Source organism: Oryctolagus cuniculus, chromosome 1 (genome assembly GCF_964237555.1).
Source record: "Oryctolagus cuniculus chromosome 1, mOryCun1.1, whole genome shotgun sequence".
Lineage (NCBI taxonomy): Eukaryota > Metazoa > Chordata > Mammalia > Lagomorpha > Leporidae > Oryctolagus > Oryctolagus cuniculus.
In genome coordinates, this window is record NC_091432.1 from 139475862 (window position 1) to 139502157 (window position 26296).

Consider the following 26296-nt stretch of genomic DNA (forward strand, 5'->3'; position numbering starts at 1 on the left):
CACAGAACTCCAGCCCTCCACCGAAAGCACCTGGGCCATGCAGGCCCCTCATGGCGCCATGGGTCTGTCCCAGAGGGACATGTGAGGCCAGTTGTCCCCGAAGGATGAGGCTGTCTCCTAGTAACAGAGGAGCAGGAGGAGAGCAGCCGGCCGCTGGACCTGCCCTGGCCCGGGTGAGCGCTGTGCGGTGGGAGGTCTCTGACTGCCTCCCACCCTGGCCAAGCCCTGCAAACTCAACCAAATGCCTTGAAAGACACCCACAGAAAATGTGGGGGCTGGGACAAAGCCCCAGCGGGCCAAGCAGGACTTGTGTTACACCCTGGGGATCGGCTTTCGGACAACCCGGGCAACAGACAGGGACAGCAGAGGGCCAGATCCACTGTTTCAGCTACTCTGCCCGAGGGAGACCTGCCACCCTCCCACCCTGGGTGACAGACCGGTCTCTGCTCACCCAAGTGATGAAGCCCGTCTCAGCTCCCCGGGTACCAGGGCTGTCTCAGCTCCCCGGGTACCAGGGCTGTCCCAGCTCCCCCGGGTACCAGGGCTATCTCAGCTCCCCCGGGTACCAGGGCTGTCTCAGCTCCCCCAGGTACCGGGGCTGTCCCAGCTCCCCAGGTAAGAGGCTGTTCTCTACTCCCCAGGTAAAGGAGCTGGGGTGCTGACGTCAGGTGTGGGGCCAGACTCCCAAAGTAATCTGATCGCTGCCTGGCTCCCTGCCCCTCTACAGCATCGCTGTGCTTGATCCCTATTTTTAGTGCTCGGCATTTAAAAGGTCAAGTGCCTTCTAAAGTGTTTATTTTCTCTGAAGTGTTTGTGCCCTGATTGAAGTGACAGCCCCGTGCTGTTCCCTCCTCGCCCACACCAAGCCTGCTGCACTTGGCATCCGTTATTTCTTACCTGATCTGCCAAGGAAACCTGAAATTAACAGCATTTGGGTCATGCTTCTTCATCTGGCTCCACCCCTGACTCCAGGAGCCACAGAAGCATGGGAGCCCACTCTGCGCAGGCTGGAGGGTGCACCTGCTGCGCCTCGCCCCCAGGGGCATCCCCATCACAGGGGTGCTGCAGCAAGCGATAACTTAGCTCTCCCCACCTGTAGGCAACCAGCCCTCCCCATAGGCAGCCTCCCTGTGGAGTCCCTCCTGTGGCCCCGCAGCCCACCCATGGTTCATGGGGTCTGGGCATACAATTCAGGACACCCCCCTGTCCTGGCTGCCTCTTGTCACCTCCCACAGTGAGCTCACTATGTCCCAGAACTCCACAAGCTGCTCCCCCTGCCCCTTGATCTCTCCACAATCACCAAGGCACAGCCACAAAGCAATCCCTAATTCCCCTAAAAGAAGATACTGGCTCTAGGGTCCAATACACACCTACTTAGGGCTCATGGAGCTTATACAGGAATCACAACTCCCAGAAGGCTGGAAAAACCCTGTTCACAGCCCCACAGTGGAAATACTTGTCGCGAGTCAGGTCTCCTGCCTCCCAGGAGGGAACTCCTGGATTCCTGGCACTGCTCTGAAGGTGGGTGCCTCCCATCTACCAGCTCCTCAACAGGGAGATGGCCAGGTTCTGCATGCCCAGGCTGCTCTACTCCCCTTGCCTGACACAGGTGAAGAGAATATCAGGTTCCATGCTCTTCTATCAAGGTCCTTGAAGTCTTGGATCAGAAAGATGAAACCTGGGACAAGACAGGCTCTGCCCCCTGGAGCTCCGTGATCAAGAGAGCTGCTCACCTCCTGTCAGAACCGCTGCAGGGGTCCTGTGCTCAATTCTCCACTCCCCACTCCCCCGGAGCAGTCTGAGCCCTGTCTCCAAGACAAGCCCCGCCTCTCACCCCTAGAGAAGAGCAGGGGGAGTGGATGATGAAAGCAGTCGTGGATATACAATGCACCTGTTCTCACATCAGCCCCGGGAGTCGGGGGTCTCCACGTCTGGCCGTGGAGCACGTGGCTCCCTCTGTGCACAGAGCACAGCAGTTCAGTCATCAACTCGGTGAGAGACAGACAGAGACGCACAGAGAGAAGCCAGGGAAGGGGAAGGCGGCCAGCCAGAACGAAAAGCGCTCGCTACGGAGCTTATGTCAAAAACAAAACTAGGAGTGAGCATTATTTGGTCTGTGTCACATGTCAGAGTACCTGCGTTCAAGTTCTCATTCCGGTCCTGATTCCAGCTTCTGACAATGCCACAGTGATGGGTCAAGCATCCCTGCCACCCACCGGGAAAACCAGATTGAGTCCCTGGCTCTTGGCCTCAGTCCCAACCAAAGGCCACTGTGGGCATTTGAGGGGTGACCAAGAGAATGGGAGCTTGCGCTCTCTCTCTCAAATAAATGTAAAAGGTAAACTAAATGAAAACAGGGGAAGGGTATTTGGCACACCAGTTAAGCCCCACATCCCTAATAAAATACGTGCATTTGAGCCCCAACCCCAGCATCCTGCTGATACACACCCTGGGAGGCAGCAGGTGATGGTCCAAGTACCTGAGTCCATGCCACCCATATGGAGGACCCAAATTGGGTTTCTGGCTCCCAATTTCAGCCTGACCCAGTTATTATAGGCATTTGGGGAGTGAACCAGCTGAGAAATCTGTCTCTCTCTGTCATCTCTCTATCTGCTTTTCAAATAAATAAAACAAGTGAAAGACTGGTACATTCTTCTCCTGGAAGATGCATTCGGTCTTCTCCTTGGATTGGCCCCCTCTGTGCCCTCCCCTCTCTCCTCTAACAGGCTCTCTCTCTCTCTCTCTCTCTCTAGCTCTCTCTGTATCTCTCCCCCTGCAGCCGCCACTGTCTCTGGTCACTCATCCCTGCAGCCCTGCTGCCAGCTGTCCTCATCTGCTCCAGCTCGGCTGGGCCTGCCTTGGGCTTCCTGCCACACACCTGTAAAGGGTCCCAGGCAAGACGTAGGTGCACCAGAATTACTGTGCACAATCACCCTCAGCCTGTATGTGTAAGGTGTCTCTGAAATTTCACCTTTAGGCTTGGGTTCCCGCCCCTACATATCTCATTATGGATATGGGCATGTTCCAAAGTCCAAAATCTGAAACACATCTGATCCCAAGCATTTGGGATAAGGGAGACTCAACAGCCCCCAACCCCAGACTCCCACCCTCGTGGAAGATGTCAAAGCTGATGTGCAATGGCTCCCTCGTCCATCACAGGGGACCCCCGTCCCCTCCTGCTGGACCTGCGTGCCCTGTGCAGCCCTGGACAGAGCTGCCCTTCCCACCTTCTCAGAGACTGCCCTTTTCCCGTCTTTTGCCCACTCTTTCAGACCATTCCTATCTCAAGAACCGTGCTCCAGCACGCTGGTCTTTTAAAACTTCCATTGCCTTTATTGACCCCCATGTCCTGCTCCTCTAACAACTCTAGTTCCCTGTCTCCCATCACAGGCACAAGAGTGGTGGCCGTAGATGCTACACTCTCTCTGCCTTCCAGCTTTTGCTCTGCCCACCCCATCCTGGTGCTGCCCCCCGCCCTCGGGAGTTGCTGGTTAAGTTCACTAATAAGCTCTGGTGACCCCCACCCCACCCCACCCACCCCTGTGGAGCGGATGGGTGGACACAGACACATTTTGAAATGAGCAGGACATCCGGAGAGCTGTCCGGTGTGGACCATGGTGAGGAGTAGAATGAAGGACTTGGGTCAGGTATCGGGATGGGCCGTTCACTGAGCCAGGAAGATTAGGAGAGAGCAGGTCCTGGCGGGGTTTCAGGTAGAGGTGTCGAGGGAGCGGTTGACCAGGTACAGAGGTGCTTGGTGGAGAGGCGACCGTGCACCTGCCTGCAGTCGCCGGCACTCAGATGGGGAACCTGAGGGGTGTGTGGGGAGCCCCCCATGGCTCCACACCCTGTAAGGGTGCAGCAGAGAGGAGGAAGGAGCATGGGGCAGGGGGATGCACACGGTGAGGCACGTGATCCTGGGGTCCTCAGAACAGCTGCTCAGAGGCTGCCAAGACACAAGGCAGTGCGGGCAGCGGCCCTGCGTCCATCAGCTTCAGGCCAAGTTAGCTGCAGTCTGCCCAACTACAGACAGACTGTTTCCACGGCCCCGCCCCTGTGCGTGTGCGGTAAGGAGACCAGCAGTGAGCTGTGGATGTCCCATGTGTCAACAGGGATGCCCCAGGGGCTCTCCACACCTGCTGGGCATGAAGACCGCCTGGGCTGTCCGTTAGTGGCAGGTGCCCTCCCAGAAATGGGAGGAGGCAGACGGTGCTCTGCCTTCCCTGGGAGTGAAGCTGTAGAGGTTCTGTGTTAGGACTCATCCTTGCAATAACCTTCCCGGCATGGCAGCACTGTCCCCACTCCACCCCGCGTGCGGAGGTACCACTCATCCCCAGTGGGCTGGGCCTCCCTCCTACTCTCCCCTCTTCCTCCCTTGAGCTTCCTGGAGCTACCCCCTAAATGATCAACCTGCACCCAGGTTCTTATCTCAGCCTCTACTTGAAGGGTAAGCCTGCTCGGATGTGAGCGTCTCGTTAAAGAAGGCTTTTCACGTCCTGCTCCCTAGGAATTTTTTTTTTCTTTAAGAACTGAGCCAAGCGGAGGCAAATGTTTGGCTCGGCAGTTAAGACTTTGCTTGGGACGCTGCTTTCCACGCCACAGACCTGCTTCCAATCCAGCTTCCTGCTAACATGCACCCTGGGAGGCAGCAGGTGATGGCTCACCCATGTGGGAGACCAGAACTGGCTTCTCAACCAGCTTCAGCCCAGATTTTGTTGGTGCTGGCATTTGGTAAGTGAACCCTAAGAGGAAGATTTCTCTCTCTCTCTCTCTCTCTCTCTCTCTCTCTCTCTGCCTTTCAATTACAGTGAAAATAAATTTTATATGTTTTAAAAAAGAATTGAGACAAGTAAACAAAAGCTATCACACCAGAATGGGCTAGCTCCATGTGAACAGATAAGTTTTCAATTATTTAAAACTAGACTAACAGAAAGACATCATAATAGAAAAAGCAAATTCAGAGGTGGCGATTGGCGATGGTTCAACTCCATCGATTGTGTGGCTGAAATGCAAACTTTCAGTTGCTGTTCTACAAGCGACAGGGCTGACAGCGACCAGAACATGGTTCATGGGGTCTGGGTATACAATTCAGGCCATCCCCCTGCCCTGGCTGCCTCTTGTCACCTCCCACAGTGAGCTCACTATGTCCCAGAACAATGGAGTCATCCTTGACACCATGGCAAACAAGAAAGGCAACTAGGGCCAGCGCCGTGGCGTAGTGGGTAAAGCCACCACCTGTAGTGCCGGCATCGCATAGGGGCACTGGTTCAAGTCCCGGCAGCTCCACTTCTGATCCAGCTCTCTGCTATGGCGTGGGAAAGCAGTAGAAGATGGCCCAAGTGCTTAGGCCCCTGCACCCATGTGGGAAGAAGCTCCAGACTTCTGGTTTTGGACTGGCGAAGCTCCAGCCATTGCGACCATCTGGGGAGTGAACGGCAGATGGAAGACCTCTCTCTCTCTCTCTCTCTCTCTCTCTATGCCTCTGCCTCTGCCTCTGTAACTATGCCTTTCAAATAAACCAAAAAAAAAAAAAAGAAAGAAAGAAAGAAAGAAAGAAAGAAAGAAAGAAAAGTAACCAATGCACATGCTCAGAGCCACATAAACAATGCATAAATTTTGACACCAGGAATTATACTTTATGCAAAAAATGTGTCACACAAAGTATGTATGTCTTGACAGTTAATATTCCTGCATAGAAAATGACATGAAACCTCACACAAGATGGATCATAGCATCAAATGTAAAGCACAAAACTATGAAATTGTGTAAAACACGGAACTTTTGGAAACAAGTGGGAGAAACATTGGGGATTGAGATTAGACAAATAATTCTTAAAATGACACCAACATGTGATAAAAGAAAGAGCTGATAAACCAGGCTTCATGAAAATTAAAAACTGTCACTCTGCAACAATGCTTATAAAAGGATGTGAGGGAAGCTAGAGGATGTGAGAAAATAGTCACAAACCTCCCATGCATCTAACAAAGGACTGATATCTACTCTCTGTATATATGTATATATATATAGTAGATACATGTATATATTGTGTATATTGTTTATATATATATCTCCAAAATGTACAAAGAAAAAAATGGTTCCATTAGAAAATGGGCAAAAGACCTGAGACATTTCACCAAACAGGACAGACAGGTAATAAGCACATGGAAATAGATATTCAATATTATTAGCCATTAGGGACATGCAAATTCAAGCTATGATCATTCACAAAGGCTAAAATAAAAAAAGTCACAATCCAAAATGCTCAAGAGGATGCAGAAAAACTGAATCACTCACAAGTACATTGTTGGCAGGAGTGGAAAAAGGTACAGTCAGCCTGTGAAAGTTATTGAACAAAGCATGCAACACCCTCTATGCCAGCGATTGCACACTTGGGCATTTTTTTACAGAAACATGAAAAACTATGTCCACATAAGCACTTGCGCACAAATATTCATAGCACTTTGATTTGTAACATTCAAATACTGGAAACAGCCCAAATGTCCATCAAAGGTGAAGTGTTAAGCAAATGGTGATGCCTCCGTACAGAGGTATACCAGTTAGCCACCAAGAGGAATGAACTATTGTGCAAGGATTTGGATGGCACTCCAGGCCACTGTGCTGAGTGAAAACAGCCAGACCTCAAAAGACAGGATGTAGTATGAGTCCCATCATATGTATGCGTGGTTGTAAGAGGACGATGTGCGGGATGCATGGGATCACGGAAGCATCCTGAATCTTGATAGGATGCACATCAGTGACTTGCTGGAGTCATGGTACTGGGGTTTTGCAAAATCTTACCATTGATGGAAGCTGGGTAAAGGGTACAGTGGGGCTGGTGCTGTGGCATAGTGGGTAAAGCCGCCACCTGCAGTGCCAGTATTCCATATGGGCGCTGGTTTGAGTCCTGGCTGCTCTTCTTCCAATCCAGCTCTCTGCTATGGCCTGGGAAACCAGTAGAAGATGGCCCAAGTGCTTGGACCCTTGCACCTGCATGGGAGACCTAGAAGAAGCTCCTGGCTCCTGGCTCCAGATTGGCCCAGCTCCGGCCATTGCAGCCATTTGAGGAATGAACCAGTGGCTAGAAGACCTTTCTCTGTCTTTCTGCCTCTGCCTCTCTGTAACTCTGCCTTTCAAATAAATAAATAATGAATATTTTCAAAAAATTTGAGCTCTTAATGTAAATGTTCCTTAGATGAAGTTGGAATCATAACGTCTTTGATTAGCTGGAGGTATCAGCGCGTACCAGTGAGGCACTGTGTAAACACAGAGTAAGCTAGCTGGAAGTGATTTCTGCTGCTTATTAAAAAAAAAGGCTATACAGAATCTCTGTGCACTACTTCTCATGGCTGCCCGTGGACATGCGATTATCTCCTAATAAAGCACATCTGTTTTCCAAACAGAACAAACCATACAGAAAAATAATAAATGTGACTGGATTCCAACATCATGTTCACAAATAATGGCAAATATCCCCCTGAATATTAATGCACATCAAATAGCAGGAGAAAAGTTGAAAAGAAATGATAAAGGAAGCCCAGGACTCAGTGAATAAGGGCCCTTAATAAAAACACTGCTTTTTTGAGTGTCATAGAGGTTTTAATATTTACCCTCAAGACATAAAGAAATGTTATTATCAAAGCCTGAAATACTGGATTCTAGGAAGGTCTCTTAACGGTTGGCCTCCGTACGTGAGCGAGAGTCATCTTCAAGCAGTAATGCCTATTCAGGTTGCCTGGAGTGTACCCAATTCTGTGTTATTTAAGCCAGTTTACCAATAGCTCTTGTTTCACAGCGTTCCATAAAGTTTTGACCTGTTCCACATTTTGAAATCTGTGAGCCTCTTCTAATTCTTCCTTCCAGCATCAGCTCAGAATCTGAAGTCCCCGTGTGCCTGTGCCCCTGTTCTCTGCTGGGTCCTCTAAATGGCTCCTAGATCATGTGTCTCAATCCTGAGACTGACTGGACAGCTGTGCTGTGTGGTCAGCCAAAGCTCATCACAGACCAACCTGGCAAGTTGCACCGGTGGCCTTCTTTGGGCTCGTCACAATTTAATGCCTTCCTGGTTCATCCCACTTGTTGCAAAACCCTAAAAACAAATTGGGGATCTTTTCTTCTGATCTAGATGTGGCTTTCTTTAAGAAATCGGAAGAGGAGGCAAATGTCGTGCCCTGAGTAGCAACGCTGATATAAGCAGTGCTGGAGAGGCCCAGAGCACCCAAGGGAGCTCCCCACTCCTCCCCATGCACCTTGTCCCAAGCCTCTCTTCATCTGATTGGTCATTGGCATCCTTTGTAATATCCTTCATAGTAAATGTTTCTATGAGCTCTGTGAGCCACTGCAACTGAACCCAAAGCGAGGTGAACAGGAACTCCCAATATACAGTTGATCCGTTAGAACTACACCTATAGGTGACAACCTTACTAATGCAATTGGCAACTGAAGTGGGAGGAAGTCCTGGGAACTGAGCCTCCAGCATGTGGGATGTGACACTATCTCCATGTAGACGGTCAGAATAGGGTCGGATTGCAGGACTTCCACCTGCTCTCTGCAAGAGAATTGCTTGCTGCGTGGTTGGGGTCAGGGGAACCCACACATCTTGTGTCAGAATATTACTCTGGTGCTTCATTGAGTATATGACAGTAGGAAAACCATTTGCTTTCCTTTTTCCTGCCCCAGACACACATATTTTGCCTGATTCCACTCGCATGAAATTTCCAGAAAAGGTAAATCTACAGAGATAGAGAGGGATGGGGTTGGGAGAGAGGGGACTGCCACAAATGGTGGGGTTCTTTGGGCATGAGAGAAAGATTCTGAATTTAGATAGTGGTGTGGCCCGCATTGTGGCACACAGGGTTAGCCACTGCCTGTGATGCCAACATCCCACATTGACGCACCAATTCTGAGTCCCGGCTGCTCCGCTTCCGATCTAGCTTCCTGCTAATGTGTCTGGGAAAGCAATGGAGGATGGTCCAAGTGCTGGGACTTCTGCCACCCATATGGGAAACCTGGATGGAGTTTTCAGCTCCTGGCTTAGGCGTTGGCCCAGCCCCAGCCATTGCAGTCATTTGGGGAGTGAACCAGTAGAGATCTCTCTTTTTCTCTCTCTTCCTCTTCCTTTCTATCTATACCTATCACTTTCCCTTTCAAATAAATAAAATAATTTTTTTAAATTAGAGAGTGAGAGAGTGTGGCAACTCTGGAAATATACTAGAAATCAGAGAATTGCATATGTTTGGAATGAGTGGATTTTTTGGTAAATAACTTGGGTATCACAAAAGCTGTTTAAAAGAGAGAAAGGGAGGAAGACAGAGAGGAAGCAGGGAGGAAGGAAGCGGGGACAGAGCAGAGTTAGCGGGGCTGCTGTCCTGCGGAGGCGTCTTGGGGACTAGGCGCTCTGCCTGCCAGTGGTCAGAGGCCTCAGTTCCTCACTACGGCCTCTGGGGCGTCCTCACAGTGTAGCAGCTGCTTGTGTCGAGAGCAAGTGACCCAAGAGAAAGCGTAAGCTGGAAACTGTGACATCTTTCATAGTCGCACCTCCGCGGTCAGCAGTCACAGCAGTAGACACGCAGGTCAGGCGAGATTCAGTGGCCACCAAGACCTAGGCGCCCCCAGGGCCCAGCCTGCCGGTACCACGTGTAACAACAGGCAGCTACTATGCCGTTCTTTTTCTCAACTACAGAGGCAGCTGGAACGTCTCCTTGTAAGTATGGTGGACCATAGCGTCTCCATTGTATCAGATTGTGATTGTTAGAACACATATCATATATAAGCGTGTAAGTACATGTATGTATATAAAATAGTGAATGTCTACAGAAGTCCATTTTTTTGGGGGGATTCCTATACTCTCATTTTTAAAAATTTCTCTTTGATTTGGAGAGAATTGCACAGTTTTCAGTTTTCTTACTAAGATTGCAGTGCCCTACATACATAGTAGCCATATATCTGAGACTTCAAGCTGCTCTTTTCTTAGGTTGATTCCTGTAGAAGGCCTGAATCCCCATGGCCACATCGTCTTTGCAAATCATGCTGGATGTTCATGAGAAATGTCAATTGCCATATACGGGTGGGTCTCCTGGCGTCTGGATCTTGTCCATCGGTCTGCCTGCCCCTGTCCCTTTTCAAAACTCTGCTGTCTGCAGTATTACTCTCTTCAGGTCTGAAGCTGAGAGCGTGACTCGCCCATTGCTGTTCTTTGTCAAAATTATCCCAGCGACCCCTGTTCCTTTGCCTCCCCAGGCATATTTTAGAATCAGCTTCTCTGTGATCTGCAGACAAACCAGCTGGCATTTGCGTTGAAATTGCAATTTCATCCATGGGGCAGTTTAGGGGCAGTTTACATATTTTCTCTGTTGAGTTTCCAAACAATGAAAACAATAAGTCTCTCCATTTGTTTAAGGCTTTGATAATTTCATAATTTCTTTTTTAAGATTTGTTTATTTACTTGAGAGGCAGAGTTACAGAGAGAGAGAGGGAGAGACTCAGAGAAAGTCTTCCATTCACTGGTTCACTCCTCAATGGCCACAATGGTTGGAGCTGGTCTGATCCGAAGCCAGGAGCCAGGAGCTTCTTCCAGGTCTCCCATGTGGGTGCAGAGACCCCAGCACTTGGGCCATCTCCCACTGCTTTCATAGGCTATAGCAGAGAGCTGGATCAGAAGAGGAGCAGCCGGGACACAAACTGGAGCCCATATGGGATGCCAGCACTGCAGGAGGAGGCTTAACCCGTTAGTGCACCATTCCTCAATGTTTTATAGTTTTCAGCACACAAATCTCATATTATTTGGTTTAGTTTCTATCCAGTTTTATATAAGCTACCAAAGATGGTGCTTTTAATTTTGCTTTCTAATTCATCTAAGTTATCAAATTTGTGTGCAGAGACTGTGCACGTTGTCCCATACCACGATTTTTCATATCTGTAGGTTCTGAGGGGATAGTTTCCCATCCCTGACTTTGGTAATTTATGTGTCTTCGTCTTAGTTTTCTCTTTCTTTTTTTTTCAAAGATTTATTTATTTATTTGAAAGTTTGAGTTACTCAGAGAGAGAAGGAGAATCAGAGAGAAAGAGAGAGGTCTTCCATTCTCTGGTTCACTCTCCAGTTGGCTGTAACAGCTGAACCGATCTGAAGCCAGGAGCCAGGAGCTTCTTCCTGGTCTCCCAAGTGGGTACAGAGGCCCAAGGACTTGGGCCATCTTCCACTGCTTTCCCAGGCCACAGCAGAGAGCTGGATGGGAAGTGGAGCAGCCAGGTGCCCATATGGGATGCGGCACTACAGGTGGCAGCTTTACCCACCATGCCACAGCGCCAGCCCCAATGTTTTCTCTTCCTGTTTTTGTGTTCATTTTTCCTAGATTTTTTTCTCTTACTTACCCTGGCCTTATTCCTCTCTGACACCCTACCCCTGTGCTAATTTGTAAGTTCTCTCCTACCCCATCCTACATTTATCTATTTATTTTTTTAAAAAAGTTATCCATTTATTTGGAAAGTTAGAGTTACAGAGAGAGTGGGAGAAACAGGGAGAAGAGAGAGAGAGAGAATATTCTTCCATCTGCTGGTTTACTCCCCAGATGGCTGAAACAGCCAGCACTGGACCAGGCTGAAGCCAGAAACCAGGAGCTTCATCCAGCTCTCTTATGTGGGTGGCAGGGACCCAAACACTTGAGCCATCTTCCCCTGCTTTTCCCAGGCCATTAGCAGGGATCTGGATGTGAAATGGAGCAGCTGGGACATGAGCAGGTGCAGCTTTACCCGCCACACCCCAGTGCCGGTCCAGCTCCTTTACATTCTCAGATAGGTAAACCCACCGTGTCATTCGGGGTTCTGCAGAGAAACATCAACAGGATGTACACACACACAGCTGTACTTCAAAGGGTTCGTGGAAAATGTAACTAAGATAGAGAAAATGCAAAATCCAGGGAGTTTTCTTCATAATATTTATTTTCCATGAGCTTTTTGAAGAACTCTTTGTATGCATAGGTTTCAAAAATGTTGGCACCAAAATCAATTTACCTTTTAATCCCATGTCTCCATGTGCTTCCTGAAGTGCCCTCATCTCTAGAGACAGAAATTGATTAAAAGGAATGGGCGGCCAGTGCCGCGGCTCACTAGGCTAATCCTCCGCCTTGCGGCACCGGCACACCGGGTTCTAGTCCCGGTCGGGGCGCTGGATTCTGTCCCGGTTGCTCCTCTTCCAGGCCAGCTCTCTGCTGTGGCCAGGGAGTGCAGTGGAGGATGGCCCAGGTGCTTGGGCCCTGCACCCGCATGGGAGACCAGGAGAAGCACCTGGCTCCTGACATCGGATCAGCGCGGTGCGCCGGCTGCAGCGAGCCGGCCGCGGTGGCCATTGGAGGGTGAACCAACGGCAAAGGAAGACCTTTCTCTCTGTCTCTCTCTCTCTCACTGTCCACTCTGCCTGTCAAAAAAAAAAAAAAAAAGGAATGGGCTCCCAGCATTGTGGAGGCAGGCGAGTGTGCAAGCTGGAGCCGCAGGGGAGCCTGCGTGTTGCTCCAGTCCTGTGGGTTCAAGGCCCAGGAAGGACAGCTTGAGTCCAAAGGAAGGGAGAGAGCTGCTTTCCCAGCCCCAGGCGGTCAGGCAGGGGGAGTTCGCTCATACTCAAGAGACAGACGGCCATTTGGCTCAACTTGACTTGGCTTATGTATCATCCACATTGGAGAGGACTACACGCTTTTCTCAGCACAGCCGTGAGAGTGTTGATCTCATCCCAAATCACCCGCACAGAAGCCCCAGAACGATGCTTGGCCAAGCATCTGGGCAGCCGGCAGCACAGTCAAGTCGGCCCATCACTCAGTCATCACACCCACTATTGCCTATTAACATCTGTACCGGGGTTAATAACGGCTCTGCTCCCCACCATAGACACCTGCCTGCCCATCCCCCACCTCCACGTCAGACACACGCTCCTCCTGCTGTGGACGCCTGGGGTGCCCCTCCTTCCCCCCTCTCCACACCTTAATCTCCTTCCCACCCCAGCGCCTCATCCACAAACAAGGCAGCCCCAACTCCTAGGCTTTTGCTGGAATAACGAATATGCTAAGTAATAGACGGATATGATGCTTTTCCCTCGGAATGCGTGTTCTGTCTCAAGAATCCTCAGTAAACACTCAGGGCTCCCCCTAGGTTACTCGTGGGGTCCAGTTAGAGGTCCTACTGCAGGGCCAGATTCGGTGCTCAGAGTGGGTCTGGGACTCGTCACCATCTGCAGTCTCATTGCAGCTCGGAAAATGTGCATCACTGAGCTCTCGTAGGCCCTTCGGGCCCCAAATGACAACACTTTGTTCTGAAACAAGAGTTGCAGTATCTCTTACTATAAAGTGTTTGGATAACAAGGCTTGTATTACTGATCATCTTTTATTTTCCAATATTAATGATGAGCCATCTAAAGTTAATCTCATTCTTTCTCATATGTGACATGCTTTTTAAAAACAAAAAGTTGTGAATGCTTTCAGGGTTACTCAATTACTTTATCAAGAAGATCCCTGGAATATGGACGTCTGTGGTGTGTGAGATTCAGGGAGACCATTCAATGGGGGGGGGGGGGGCTGAGGACTTCATTGAGGCCTGGATAGATTCCTGAATCACTGCTTGTCCATGTGTCCCTTCTTTGTCCATGTGTCCCTTCCTTGTCCATCTGTCCCTGTCCCAGATCTCAGAAGCGCTCACTGCCTCCGTGTCTTGACTGTTTTCTGAGAGCTTTGTTCCATTCCACCCTTTGAATCAGACATTCAGGCCCTCGTAAAGTTAATTCTCTGTCTCTCTCTCTCTCTTTTCAATCATGTGCCAAAGACTTAAAAAAATCAGCTTCCATGTGTTCTTTCCATAAAGTCATTTGGTAATGTAATCTCATCTCTTTGAAGGGTGTCCTCTTATTATTACTAAAGTTCTCAACTTATCCTATCGCATGTGTTCTGCTCAAGAGAAAACACATGTCTTTTATTGTTATGTTTTGAGAGGCAGAGGAACAGAGAGAGGGAGAGAGCGAGACAGGCAGACAGAGCTCTTCCATCTGCAGGTTTATTTACTAAATGCCTGCAACAGCCATGGCTGTGCCAGGCGGGGCCAGGCTGATGCCAGGAGCTAGAAATGTCAACCCAAGACCCCCGTGGGGGTAGCAGGGGCCCAATCAATTGAGCTGTCTGCTGGAATCTGCACTAGCAGGAAGCTGGAGTCTGGAGCAGGAACCAAGAAGGGAATCCAGGCACTCTGCTGTGAAATGCAATGTTCTAGCCTCTCCATGAAACACCTGTTCCCCAGACCCTGTTTTAATTGCTCACTTGAGTCTTCCTCCCTCAGTCCCGACTCCCCCCCACAAGGGACCACAATTCTCTCCGCCTACTCAGAGCAGGAGAATGCAGAGGGGACTCTTGCAAGACCCAGGTCAGTGTGACCAGGAGACCACGCCGTCCCCTGGCATCTTCAAGGCTGAAGCTGGGACCGGGAGCAGGGAGGGCCTTTTCCTACTTGGCGGCACACAAGGCCAGCCCATTCAAGTGTCCTGCAAATGGGCACTGGGGTCCACAGGCCACTGAGATTGCAGTGGGAAGCGCTGTGTGAGACTGCGTTTGTGGAAACACAAGCTGTCCACTCTTTAAAGTGTCTGTACTTGCAGTGACCCCGTAAACTCAGCCTTCAGAAGGAAAAGGCCACAAATCTCACTTTTGCTCTTGTTCCCCCAATATTGCAGCTTTAAGAGGGCCTCCAGCTGCAGAAGCCAAGTGAATTAGTGCAGTTGAGTATAATCCTCTCTCCTTGGAATTAGCCTCCCGCAGGGCTCTGATTACGCAAGGAGGGAAAATGTCACTGAGGGAGGCGGTCCTTCTGAGAAACTGGAGCCCACAGGAGAAGGGGGGCCCTTTCAGCGCTTGCCAAGGAGTGGCGGTCCTTCTCAGCACCCCCAGCTGCGTTACAGCTCAGAGTGTGTCATCCCCAAGAGAGGGTGCACTTGCACAGGCAGTGAGCACCGCAGGAGCCCTCACGCTTCGTGGGGGCACAGGGACGTCTCTTTTGACCTCTTTCCAAAGAGAAACAAAACACAGGCAACTCCAGAGCCTAGCTGGAGAAAGCCACACGGCCCCTGCTGAAGACAGCACTGTGACTCTACCCATCAGGTTTGCTAAGACTCCAATGGCACTCGAAGCAGCGCTGTCCTAGCCTCTTGCTTTCAAACCAACCAGCAGCTATGGCACACAGGAGGGGGACACCATGCGCGGGAGACAGCTATAGAGAGCCAGGGTGTCCCTACAGGCTACAAACTGCTGTGGGTCTCTAAGGACAGCGGGCACCCTGTGAAGGCTGCACCTGACCTCAAACACCTGAGAGAAGTCACCTAGGGAGGAAGAAGGTTTATTTAGGCTCATGGTTTTGGAGGTTCACAGTCCAAGATCGGAGGCCCCATTAGTCTGGCACCTGCTGAGGGTGGACTGCGTGTAGAGGCAGGGGCGATGTGCCAGGAAGCAGAGAGCCAGGCAGCACTCTCTTCACCCGCCCTCCACTTGATCCCTATAAAGTCACTGACTGCATCACAGGGCTCCACCTTGGCAACCTAATCCAAACCAATCACTTCCCAAAGCTCCCACTTTTTGAGACACCACAGTTGGATCAAGCTCTACCTTAATTCATCGACCATTTAACCAGCTACCCAAGGCTTTGGCGCTTAGGGGCCAACATGTGGTCCCGCAGTTAAGCAACAGTGAAGACACTCTCTTCCCAGGTTGGAGTGCCTGAGTTCAATGCCGTGGCTCCTACGTCTGACTCCATCTTCCTGCTAATGCAGACCCTGGGAAGCAGTAGTGATGGCTCAGGTACGTGGGCTCCTGCCACCCACGTAGAAGATTCAGATGGAGTTCCTGGCACCAAGCTTTGGCCTGTCCCAGCACTGGTCATTCCAGGCATTTGGGGAGTGAATCGGTAGATGAGAGTTCTCTCTATCTATCTATGTCACTCTCTGTGTCTGGATCTCAAACAAATTAATAATTTGTATGAAAGGATTTTGGGGTTTAACCACCTCCATGAGTTTGAGGAGTCAAACCATGTTCAAACCAAGACCAAGAGGCCAACGGGCTGTCAGTCATCACTTCTGCCTTTGTTAACATGGAGTGGGGAAGATTTTCTGGAAGTCCCAGTGCCAACATGGAGCAGAGATCAGCCAAGCAGAGGGGGAGCCTGGGAGAGGCAGTGGTCCTGGCTCAGGCATTCAGGGGCCTGCCTGGCTGTTGGGTTGGTCAGTCAGCATCTATAAGCAAGTTGTAAGATGGCATCAAAAACCACTGGACATCAAGAAGGCTGTGGCCACTTAGACAGCCCACTGGGGGCTTCAGGAAGCTGACCACAAAGTGCACATTACTCAGATGCCCCCGGCGCTGGAGACAGTAGACGCACATCCCAGGTTAGACACCCCACTTGCAACAGGGACTCTGAAAGGCCTTGGGACCCAGCCCTCCCCTGCTGCCCGCCATTGTGAACCTCCTGGAGCTCATGCAGCAGCCCTGAAGGCTCTTTGGCTTCCCTCAAATGAATTAGGAGCTTCTCTGACACTTCAACAGTTCAGCACTGCACATAGGCACATCTTCAATTCCTGGTGCACTCGTGTTACTTGTTGGGATAGACAGGTACACTTGGGATGGACAGGTACACAGACTCGCCTCTCTCTCCAGGAGCTCGGGTCTAGCACACGGCCATGTCCGCCAGGGGCTGGTGCATCTGGGTGGTATGTGAGCCTCAGGACTCACCTGTGCACGCGTGTGTGCATGGAGGGAGGGCATGTGCAAGGCTCAGGGGCAGGCAGGCGGCAGGACTCCAAACTGGGCTGCTGTGTGGCTGACGGCACTCCTGAGTTACCTCGTCTGCATGTGCACAGACCAGAAGAAGGGGAGGGAGAGGCAGCCGGAGCCTGTGGCCCAGTGGGCGGGCCCTCTGCCACTGGGATGTAGGGTGCCAAGGACTCTCCCAGCAGGCTTCCTCCCCAGTCTGGTGGAGGAGTGCAGGACACAGTGATTTCCGGGTCTCGGGCAGCAACAATGCAGGCCAGCAGAACTCACATAGGAAGGGAGATGCTGTTGAATTAAACTCCCCCTGGCCTGGGGATGCCTCCATACTGGACTCCTTAGAGCGTGAACTAACTAAAGTCTCACTCAGGAATACACAGACTGTCTGACTTCAGTGCCTCAACTTATGATCCAAAAGCAATGCAAAAGCCACCTGCATTCAGTTAGAAACCATCCTCAGAATGCTGAACTTGGGGGGCGGCGCTGTGGTGCAGTGGGTTAACGCCCTGACCTGAAGCGCAGGCATCCCATATGGGCACCGGTTCGAGACCCGGCTGCTCCCCCTCTTGTCCAGCTCTCTGCTGTAGCCTGGGAAAGCAGTAGAAAATGGCCCAAGTCCATGGCCCCTGCACCCGCGTGGGAGACCTGGAAAAAGCTCCTGGCTCCTGGCTTTGGATAGGCACAGCTCTGGCCCTTGCAGCCATCTGGGGAGTGAACCATCGGATGGAAGACCTCTCTCTCTCTCTCTCTCTCTCTCTCTCTCTCTCTCTCTCTACCTCTCCTCTCTCTGTGTCACTTTGACTTTCAAATATATAAATAAATAAATAAATATTTTTAAAAAAATGAATGCTGAACTTGGCTGAACTTGGGTCTTTCCCCAAGCCAGCACTGTGCAGTCCCTGGGGACGCTGGGTGGCAGTGAATCAACCCCAGCATGACTGGAATACCCAAGGCTCTGTGCTGTTGAGCAAGGAAGTGTAGGAGGCTCAAGGCTTCAGCACACCTGCCATTGACAATATCATGTACTTGCAATGGGTTTCTGGGGACAGTAAGTCAAGGAGCACCCGAGTCTCAGCCAATGCAGCAGTGGCGCGTCACTCAATCGCAGGCGACCAGCTGCTCACACCGTGCTCACACAGGACTAACGTGCATCTTGGCAACCAAGCTGTCTCGGTGCCTTGGCTCTGTTCTCTGTGCCTCATTTCTGTTTTCCACCTTAAAATGCTGCCTGGTCCCCTGTAAGGTGGAATGTCTCTGGCTCTGAGGGCTGCCCGATTCAAGTATCATCCCTCCCCTGGTTACACTCTGCTAAATTCTGTTTGTCTAAAGGGTGTGGTTTCCACCCTGGGAACAGCTCAGAATCCAGAGAGGAGGGAGCCCTGCCCTCAGTCTCCGCTCTTGTCTCCTCACTGCAGCCTGCAGGGTTGAGACCCTGCTGTGAGCTAAAGCCCACTCTGCCCCCCCCCACCCATCGCCCCGAGATCTTGGAACCCAGGGTCTCCCACCAGGCAAACAGTGCCAGCTCCTTCCCCACTCCCGGCCCCATCTACACCAGCAGGGTGCTGGGCGTCTTGCTGAGCCCGGGGCCCTCACGTGCCTGCAGATCCCAGGCCTGATGCCTGCCCTCGCTCCCACACATGGGGTGAAGGTAGTCAGGACTTGAAGTCCCGTCCTAACCTGCTCGTGGTGAACCAACTTGGCTGTGTCTTCTTCCTTCTCAGCCATGACCACCAGCCTTCCTCCTTGGATGTTCTGAACCAAACCCAGACTTGCCAGTCGGGCCAACTCCACCCAGCTCCTTCTGCGATCTCTCTTTGTGTCCCACGTTACCCTGTGCACACCTCACTTCCTGTCCTAGCTCTCCAGTCACCCCTCTTTGGGCGATGAGCGCAGGCCCAGCCATGATCAACAGTGCTTTATTACTACGTGGGTGGAGGTCACCACTACAGGGAACTTGGTGAACGGATAAGCCAATGAACAAGCACTTCGAGATTACACTACTTATTTATTTAAAAGCTCCTCTTTTCAAAGACGCTGGCAATGTCCCAGGAGCGTGATTGACACAGCAAGCGGAGTTCGTACCTGTGAGTCATGTAAGTCAGGCACGTCAGGGTGGGGTGGGGGGCTCCACAGTACTGCAGCTGGTATGGGAGAGGCGAGAAGGGTGGTGTAGTAGCTCAGGCTGCCCCACCTGGTGCCGCAGATCGGGGCTTCACGTAGGTGGAAGCTCACATCTGTGGAGTCACAGTGTGGGAGGCTGGAAGGCTGAGATGGAGGTGTGGGTGTGGGTCTCTCCTGAGACTTCCCTCTTCGACTTGTAGGCCCGGTCTTCTCGCTGCCAACTCACATGGTCTCTGTGTCCTAACCTCCTCTTCCTCCAAAGACCCAGGTCAGACTGGACCGGGGCCCATTCCTGTGACCTTACTTTACCTGAACTGCTTCTTGGAAGGTAATTAACCATGCCTGTCTATGAAGACAATTGTCATTCTCAGGTACCAGGAGCTGGGACGTCAACCTCTGGATTTTTTTAAAAAAGATTCATTTACTGGGGCCCACGCTATGGCGTAGCAGTTAAAGCTGCCGCCTGCAGTGCTGGCATCCCATATGAGTGCAGGTTCAAGTCCTGGCTGCTCCACTTCCAAACCAGCTCTCTACTATGGCCTGGGAAAGCTGTGCAGGATGGCCCAGGTCCTTGGGCCCCTGTACCCACGCAGGAGACCTGGAAGAAGCTCCTGGCTCCTGGCTTCAGATTGGCTAAGCTCCAGCTGTTGCGGCCAATTAGGGAGTGAACCAGCAGATGAAAGACCCCTCTCTCTCTCTCTCTCTCTCGTTCTCATGCTCTCTCTTTGCCTTTCCTTCTCTCTCTGCATAACTCCAACTTTCAAATAAATAAATAAATCTTAAAAAAAACCTATGGGGTCAGTACTTCTGGCACAGTGGGTTACGCCATGGTCTGCAGTGCTGGCACCCCATATGGGCACTAGTTCGAGTCCTGGCTGCTCCACTCTGATCCAGCTCCCTGCTAATGCACCTGGGAAAGCAGTAGAAGATGGCCCAGGTGCTTGGGCTCCTGTACCCACATGGGAGACCTGGAAGAAGCTCCTGGCTCCTGGCTTCGGTCTGGCCCAGCCATGGCCATTGCAGCCATTTGGGGAGTGAACCAACAGATGAAAAATTCTCTCTCTTGGTCTCTCTTCTCTCTCTCTCTCTGTAACTCTGACATACAAATAAATCAATCAATCTTTAAAAACAAAACAAAACAAAAAACCTCCTCTGCTCAGCTCATAGGAACCCTGACTTTTTTATGGATGAAATCTTGCCCAGATTCCAGGCTCACAAATAAAGCCAATTAAGATTTCTTGAAATGTGTTGTGATTTTGTTTTTTGACACATTCTGTGTGTTCTTTGCATTCACATCTTTTATTCCTGGCACTTGCTCATCTTCTTTTCACAAACTCTGTCTGGCCTATGGTGTGGGCACCTTGAGGACATATTGTCCCCTGTGAGCCAGGCACAGTCATATCTGCAACCTGCCTTGGGCTGTCCTGTGCTGCAAAGACTGCTGCTGCTGATATCCGTCTGTGCTACTTCGGAGATGGATTAATCCAGTGCTTCCCATGGAATTCCAGGCTGTGGACTGCTCCACGGGGCAGGAAGCCCCAGACCACCCACCCTGAGCGTGCCTTCCCACAAATCTAAGCTGACCTTGACAATGACGGTCAACAGGAAATCACCAGCTCTGCAGAAAAAAAAAAAAAAAAAAAAAAAAAAAAAGAGGTTTCCCTCTGCTGTCACAATGCAACAACCATCCACACAGCAGACGTCTGTGACCGAAGTCTTTTACCCCTGCACACAGCAAGCAAGCAGCTCTGCAGTGGGTGCCAGCAGGGTGTCTTCTAACCCAACTCGGTTCCAGCACTATCTACCTAGAGGTGGCATCAGATCCCACAGGTGGAAGGGCTCGGTGCCCAAGACTGCTCCCCTCCCCACGTTAGATCCCAATTGCGAGTCCCAGGTGTTTTGTCTGTGCTTCTAACCAATCTGCTGAAAACCAGGATTCCTGCAACCCCTTCCCTGCGTTTGACTGGTTTGCTACAACAGCTCTGGCCACTCCGGGAAACGCTGTGTCTGCTGGTTTACTATCAAGGCTATTACAAAGGATACAGATGAAGAGCTGCGTCAGGTAGGGCAGGTGGACAGGGCCTCTGAGCTTCCATGGCCTCTCTCAGCACTGGCCTACAGGAACCTGCAGGTGTTCAGCCATCTGGAAGTTCTCTGAGCCCTGTCCTTTTGGGGTTCTAGGGTGGCTTCACTGCTTAGGTACCACCAATTACATCACTGGCCATTGAAGATCAAGTCACCCTTCAGCCTCTGTTGCACAGAGGTTGGGGGTGGGGCTGAAAGCCTTAGCCCTCTAATTCAGCCTTGGCATTTCTAGTGACCAGTCTGCAACCTGAAACTACCCAGGGGTCCCCAGCTATAGTCATCTCATTAGCACACAAAAGACACGTCTCATGCTGAAGACTCCAAAGAATTCAGGAGTTGTGTGCCAGGAAACTGAATGAAAACACAAGCTGTATCTCATGACATCACACCGACTCACGCCAGATATTCACAGCCGTATTATCCATGTGTGCACTAGCAGCGTCCCTAGGGACAAACCCATGTCCTGAAAGCACTCAGCTGGAAACGCCCTGCTTTGTATTGGACCAGGATTCATCCTGAATTTTGACAAACCTGGGGACACTCAGGGACCACATCAAAAAGCTGCCTTCATGACTGACCAAGAACAGGCACTGACCTGAACAGGGTCCTAACACAGAACAAGAGTCACTGACTACTATTACTGGGACACAGCAGATCAGTGTTGAAGGATCTGAAGAGTAATTATTGGGGCCGGCGCTGTGGCATAGCGGGTAAAACCTCCACCTGCAGTGTTGCCATCCCATTTGGGCTCCGGTTCAAGTCCCAGCTGCTCCACTTCTGACCCAGCTTGCTGCTATGGCCTGGGAAAGCAGCAGAAGATGGCCCAAGTGCTTTGGCCCCTGCACCTGTGTGGGAGACCCGGAAGAAGCTCCTAGCTCCTGGCTTCAGATCAGATCAGCTCAGCTCTGGCCATTGTGGCTGTTTGGGGAGTGAGTTAGCAGATGGAAGACTTCTCCCTCTCTTTCTCTCTCTCTCTCCCTCTGCCTCTCTCTAACTCTGCCTTTCAAATACAGAATGATTATTGGAGGTTTCTAGCTGCTTAAAGGCAATTTAGGTCAGTGGTCCAAAAGCAAATTCTGAGACTTGGCCTGACTTGGAATTCTGACTCCCGGATTCGAGCTGTGTGACCTTGGATCCTTACTGCATCTCTCTGGACCTCTGTTTATTCTTTCCTAAAGTAGGATCAACAATAGTGCAGCTGCACATCTCAGCTTTGTGAAAGGAGGCCCAAGGGCATGGAGGGAGTCCCTTAAAATAAAGAGGGTGTAGGGTCCTCAGGTCTACCCAGAGACGGAAATCACCTACCTGGGAAAACTTTCTAGACCTTAGAACACCCCCTGCCTGAGGACCTACTGCAGTTCCCAAGCATACTTCTGGGTTGTAGCCCATATTGTAATGGACAGCCTCTGCTTGTCCTGCCTGCTGCTCTCCTGGAAGCACACGGCACCTGTCACCATAGCTAAGAGGGAGCGGCTGCTACAGGTGCAGCCCTCTTATTAGAGGCCAGGCCGCAGCCGTCCTCGGCACCTACCCGACTTGCTTCCCTGGGTCCTCTCTGCAGTAGTCAACAAATCGAGCGGCTCTGCCCTCTGTCCTGTGATGAATTGTTTTCACTGCCTGGGAGGCCAGCCTCGATTGCTCACGTCCCACATCAGGCTTTTCAACACTATCATGAAACACCTAAGACAAGCTACTTAGGATGGAAAGAGGGGCTTATCTTAGCTCAGTGTTCTGGAGATTCCAACATCAGGGGGTCTGAAGGGTTCTGCCTCTGACGATGGCATCCTTGCTGGTGGAGTCCCAGCGTAACACAAGGGATCACATGGTGAGAGACTGGGGGCCCATGGGTCTGTCTCCATCTCTCCTTAGAAAGCCACCAGGGGAGTAGGCGCTGTGGCGTAGCGGGTAAAGCAGCTGCCTGCAGTGCTAGCATCCCATATGGGTGCCGGTTCAAGTCCCAGCTGCTCCACTTCTGACCCAATTCTCTGGCTTGGAAAAGCAGTAGCCCCTGCACCCATGTGGGAGACCCAGAAGTTCATGGTTCTTGGCTTCAGATCAGTGCAGCTCCAGCCATTGCAGCCATCTGGGGAGTGAACCAGCGGATGGAAGACCTCTCTCTCTCTCTCTCTCCCTCTCTCCATCTGTAACTCTGCCTCTCAAATAAGTAAATAAATCTTAAAAAAAAAAAAAAAAAGCCAGACGACTCAGTCAGGACGATTCTGCCCTCGTGACCTACTCCAATCCAATCATTTTCTACCCTCAGCTCTAACTTGTCAACCTCATAGTACTGTGGCTTCAAAACGCCTGAGTTAAGGGGGACAAATATTCAAACAAAACAACAGTCATTTCTCCATATCCTCAGGGGATTTGTTCCAGGAATTCTTGCAGATACTAAAATTCACAGATGCTTAATCTTGCATGTGAAATTGTATAATATTTGCATATAAGCATCCTCCCAAAAGTTTGTAGAAAATGAAATTAAAAGATAAGTTTATTTTGGTACAAGAAACTTCAAAATTCAAGCATGTGTGAGATCTTCAAAAAGTTCACGGAAAATGTGTCGTATGAAAAAACTATGTAAGGTTTCAATTTTTTTGCCCAAAAATAAAATTACATATTTTTTTTACAAAAAAGATTTCTTTCATGTATTTAAAAGGCAGAATGACAGAGACAGAGGGAGGAAGAGATAGCGAGAGAAAGAGGTCTTCCATCTGCTGGTTCACTCTGCAGATGGCCACAATGGCCAGGCCTGGGTCAGGCTGAAGCCAAGCACCCAGAACTCCAGCCAGGTCTCTCCCACATGGTGGCAGGAACCCAGGTACTTGGACCACTTTCTGCTGCTCTCTCAGGTTTGTCAGCAGGAAGCTGGACGAGAAGTGGAGCAAAGAGGATTCAAATTGATGCTATACTACACTATTTAGCACCCTGTGGCACGTTGCCGGCCCCTACACTTGTCTCCTCGGTCCATCTTTCACAGGCATTTTGAAGTACCTTGTACAACCTATGCACATCCTCCCGTATACTTTAAGTCTTTTCCAGATTACTTATAGTAGCTAACACAACGTAAATGCTATGTAAATAGTTGTTCTACTATATTCTTTGGGGAATAAGATTGAGAAAAAGTCTTTATATGTTCAGTATAATCGCAATTTTTTCCTAAATGTTTTTGACCTACGATTGGTTGAATCCATGGATGCAGAAACTGCAGGTGCAGAGAGCCAGCAGCTCCTGTCTTCTTCGGTAATTGGATTAAGTGGAATTGTGAAAACAAAAGGAAGCACCACAATGCAAGCGACAGGGAAAGAGTTTTTCAAAACGTACAAGAGGGAGGCCATGAAGGGAGCAAGCCCCATGCACGTGTAAAATGGCTCCCAGGAACGCGAACTTCGGTCATCTCCCCCCTAGATTGCAAGCACCAGAGCAACCAGAATGACCCGTAACTGCTTTGTGTCCAGGGGCTCCAGATGTGTGTCAAAGGCTATCGCTTCTTATTTTATGGGCATTTTTACTAAGGATCTACATTGTTTCTTTATCTCTGTGAGTCACATGGGCCCTGTCCTTTCTCAGAGAAGATTCCCGCCAAAGAATTTTTACAGCTTTGTACTAAATCTACACTGCTTGCCCATGTAATCCTCCCCTTTCCCTGCATTCTTGGGAATGCAGACCTGTGTCTCCCCAGTGGCGGTTCTTAAGACCCCACATAAAGCTTGTTTGCCGTTCCAGCTTCTGAGTTTGAATTGTTAAGCAGCGTTAGGAGCAGGCAGCATTTGGAGAGAGCCCAGGGCACAGGGAGCGATCTGTAAACACTTCCTCAAATTGCCACTCTGATGGTGCCTCCACCGTTATTGAATAGTCTCTGGGGAGTTTATTCCTCGCCCCTCAAATTGCGCTCCCTTCTTCTGTTTTGACGGGTGCAAAGCAAAGTGCTTCCGCCCTGTTGCAGGCATGGATAAACCATAAGCAATGGGTTAGCACAAATACCAGCCGGGATGGGAGGCGTTCACACGGACAGTTCTCTCCTCTGATCTAAAACGGTTCTGCCTGCCTCCCCCCCCGCCCAACGCTGCCACTGTGTGTTTTGCCCAGGACAGGGTCTCACCCCTGTGCAGGGACTCGGCAGGTGCCTTCTTCCTCCAACCCCGAGGCTGCATTTCCTGCAGGTCTATGTCGAGCTCTGCCGCTTCCTCCACTGCCCTGGTCACGGCAGAAGCGTGTGGGTCCGACAAGTTGCAGAAGCAGCATTTTAAGCAGAGCTGAGCGAGTGCATGGAAGGGACCATGGTGTTCTAGCTAGCTGTGGGGGTTCTCCCCGCCCCCTCCAGTCTGGTCTGGAGAAAAGTGCTAACATTTTTCAAGCTATGTAGAAGCTGATTGGAACACTCATGTGTCAGTTTAAGTCCATTTCATTCTAGACACTTTATTATAACAACTTATGGCTTCTTTAAAGGAAACTTTTGCTGGGGATCTAAAGACATCATCGTATACCCATTGAAAAGATCTGCACCACGCGCCACCACGCGCACGCACTCTTAGGGTGCACCGTTGGGTACAAGCGACAGAAAGAGCAGAGAGATCCAAGCCCACCGATGCCCAGACTCCCTGCACACTGCCAGTCCTGACTTTCTCTCCGCCAAACTGCAAACTAATAACCAACCAGACTGAAACTTTAAGTCCTCCCATTCCCTCCCTAACTGGTTTGGAAGAGGTTACAAGCAAGCGGTGGTTAACCCCGAAGGAAAAGTAGAAAAAATATGCAAAGAGGCCCCTCCCCTACCTTGTATAGGAAGGCCTGGGTGGGCGTGGCAGAGGGGCTGGGTCAACAGCCCTGGGGCAGTGCGTCTCAGGGAATCTTCAGGATCCTTCTGTCTTGACTTTACCTGCAATGCTCAGAGGGTGGAGATCACTAACCATGTGACTATCCTGTGGCTAGAAACAGTGCCAAGTAGGGCAAGTAAACAGGGGCCGGTCGGCAGCCACACACACACCCGGGACTGCTGCCCGGGACACAGACGGCTGTTCCCTAGAGCCAGGAAGGTGGAAGGAACTCTCTCCCAAACGCCCTCTCCTCCTGCATAGCCTCTCAGCTGCTCTCTCTTGGGAAGTGGAAATGAAAGCCCTTTGAAAAGGCAAGGATTTGCTTAGAAAACATTCATTTAAAACGCCTTGCAATTATTGACACTATCATCAGATCTCGGCAGTAGTAGAGTGGTATTGCCTGTGTGTGTGTTTGCCGGGAAGACTCTCCTTGTTTGGGAGGGAAAATAAAATAAAAGCCCAAGGATATTGTGCAAACTTGGCCTTGGCCACACGAAG

The 26296-nt window shown here is 50.6% G+C and overlaps 1 long non-coding RNA gene across 1 annotated transcript in view; it reads right to left on the reverse strand.

Annotated features, from left to right (window-relative positions):
- LOC108178545 (uncharacterized) overlaps positions 1-25871 on the reverse strand; it is a 39516-nt gene extending 13645 nt beyond the window's left edge. The window contains exon 1 of the long non-coding RNA XR_001795279.3: positions 25758-25871. This is a non-coding gene — a long non-coding RNA (uncharacterized lncRNA). The remainder of the gene's footprint in view (positions 1-25757) is intronic.
- Between the last annotated feature and the right edge of the window lie 425 nt (positions 25872-26296).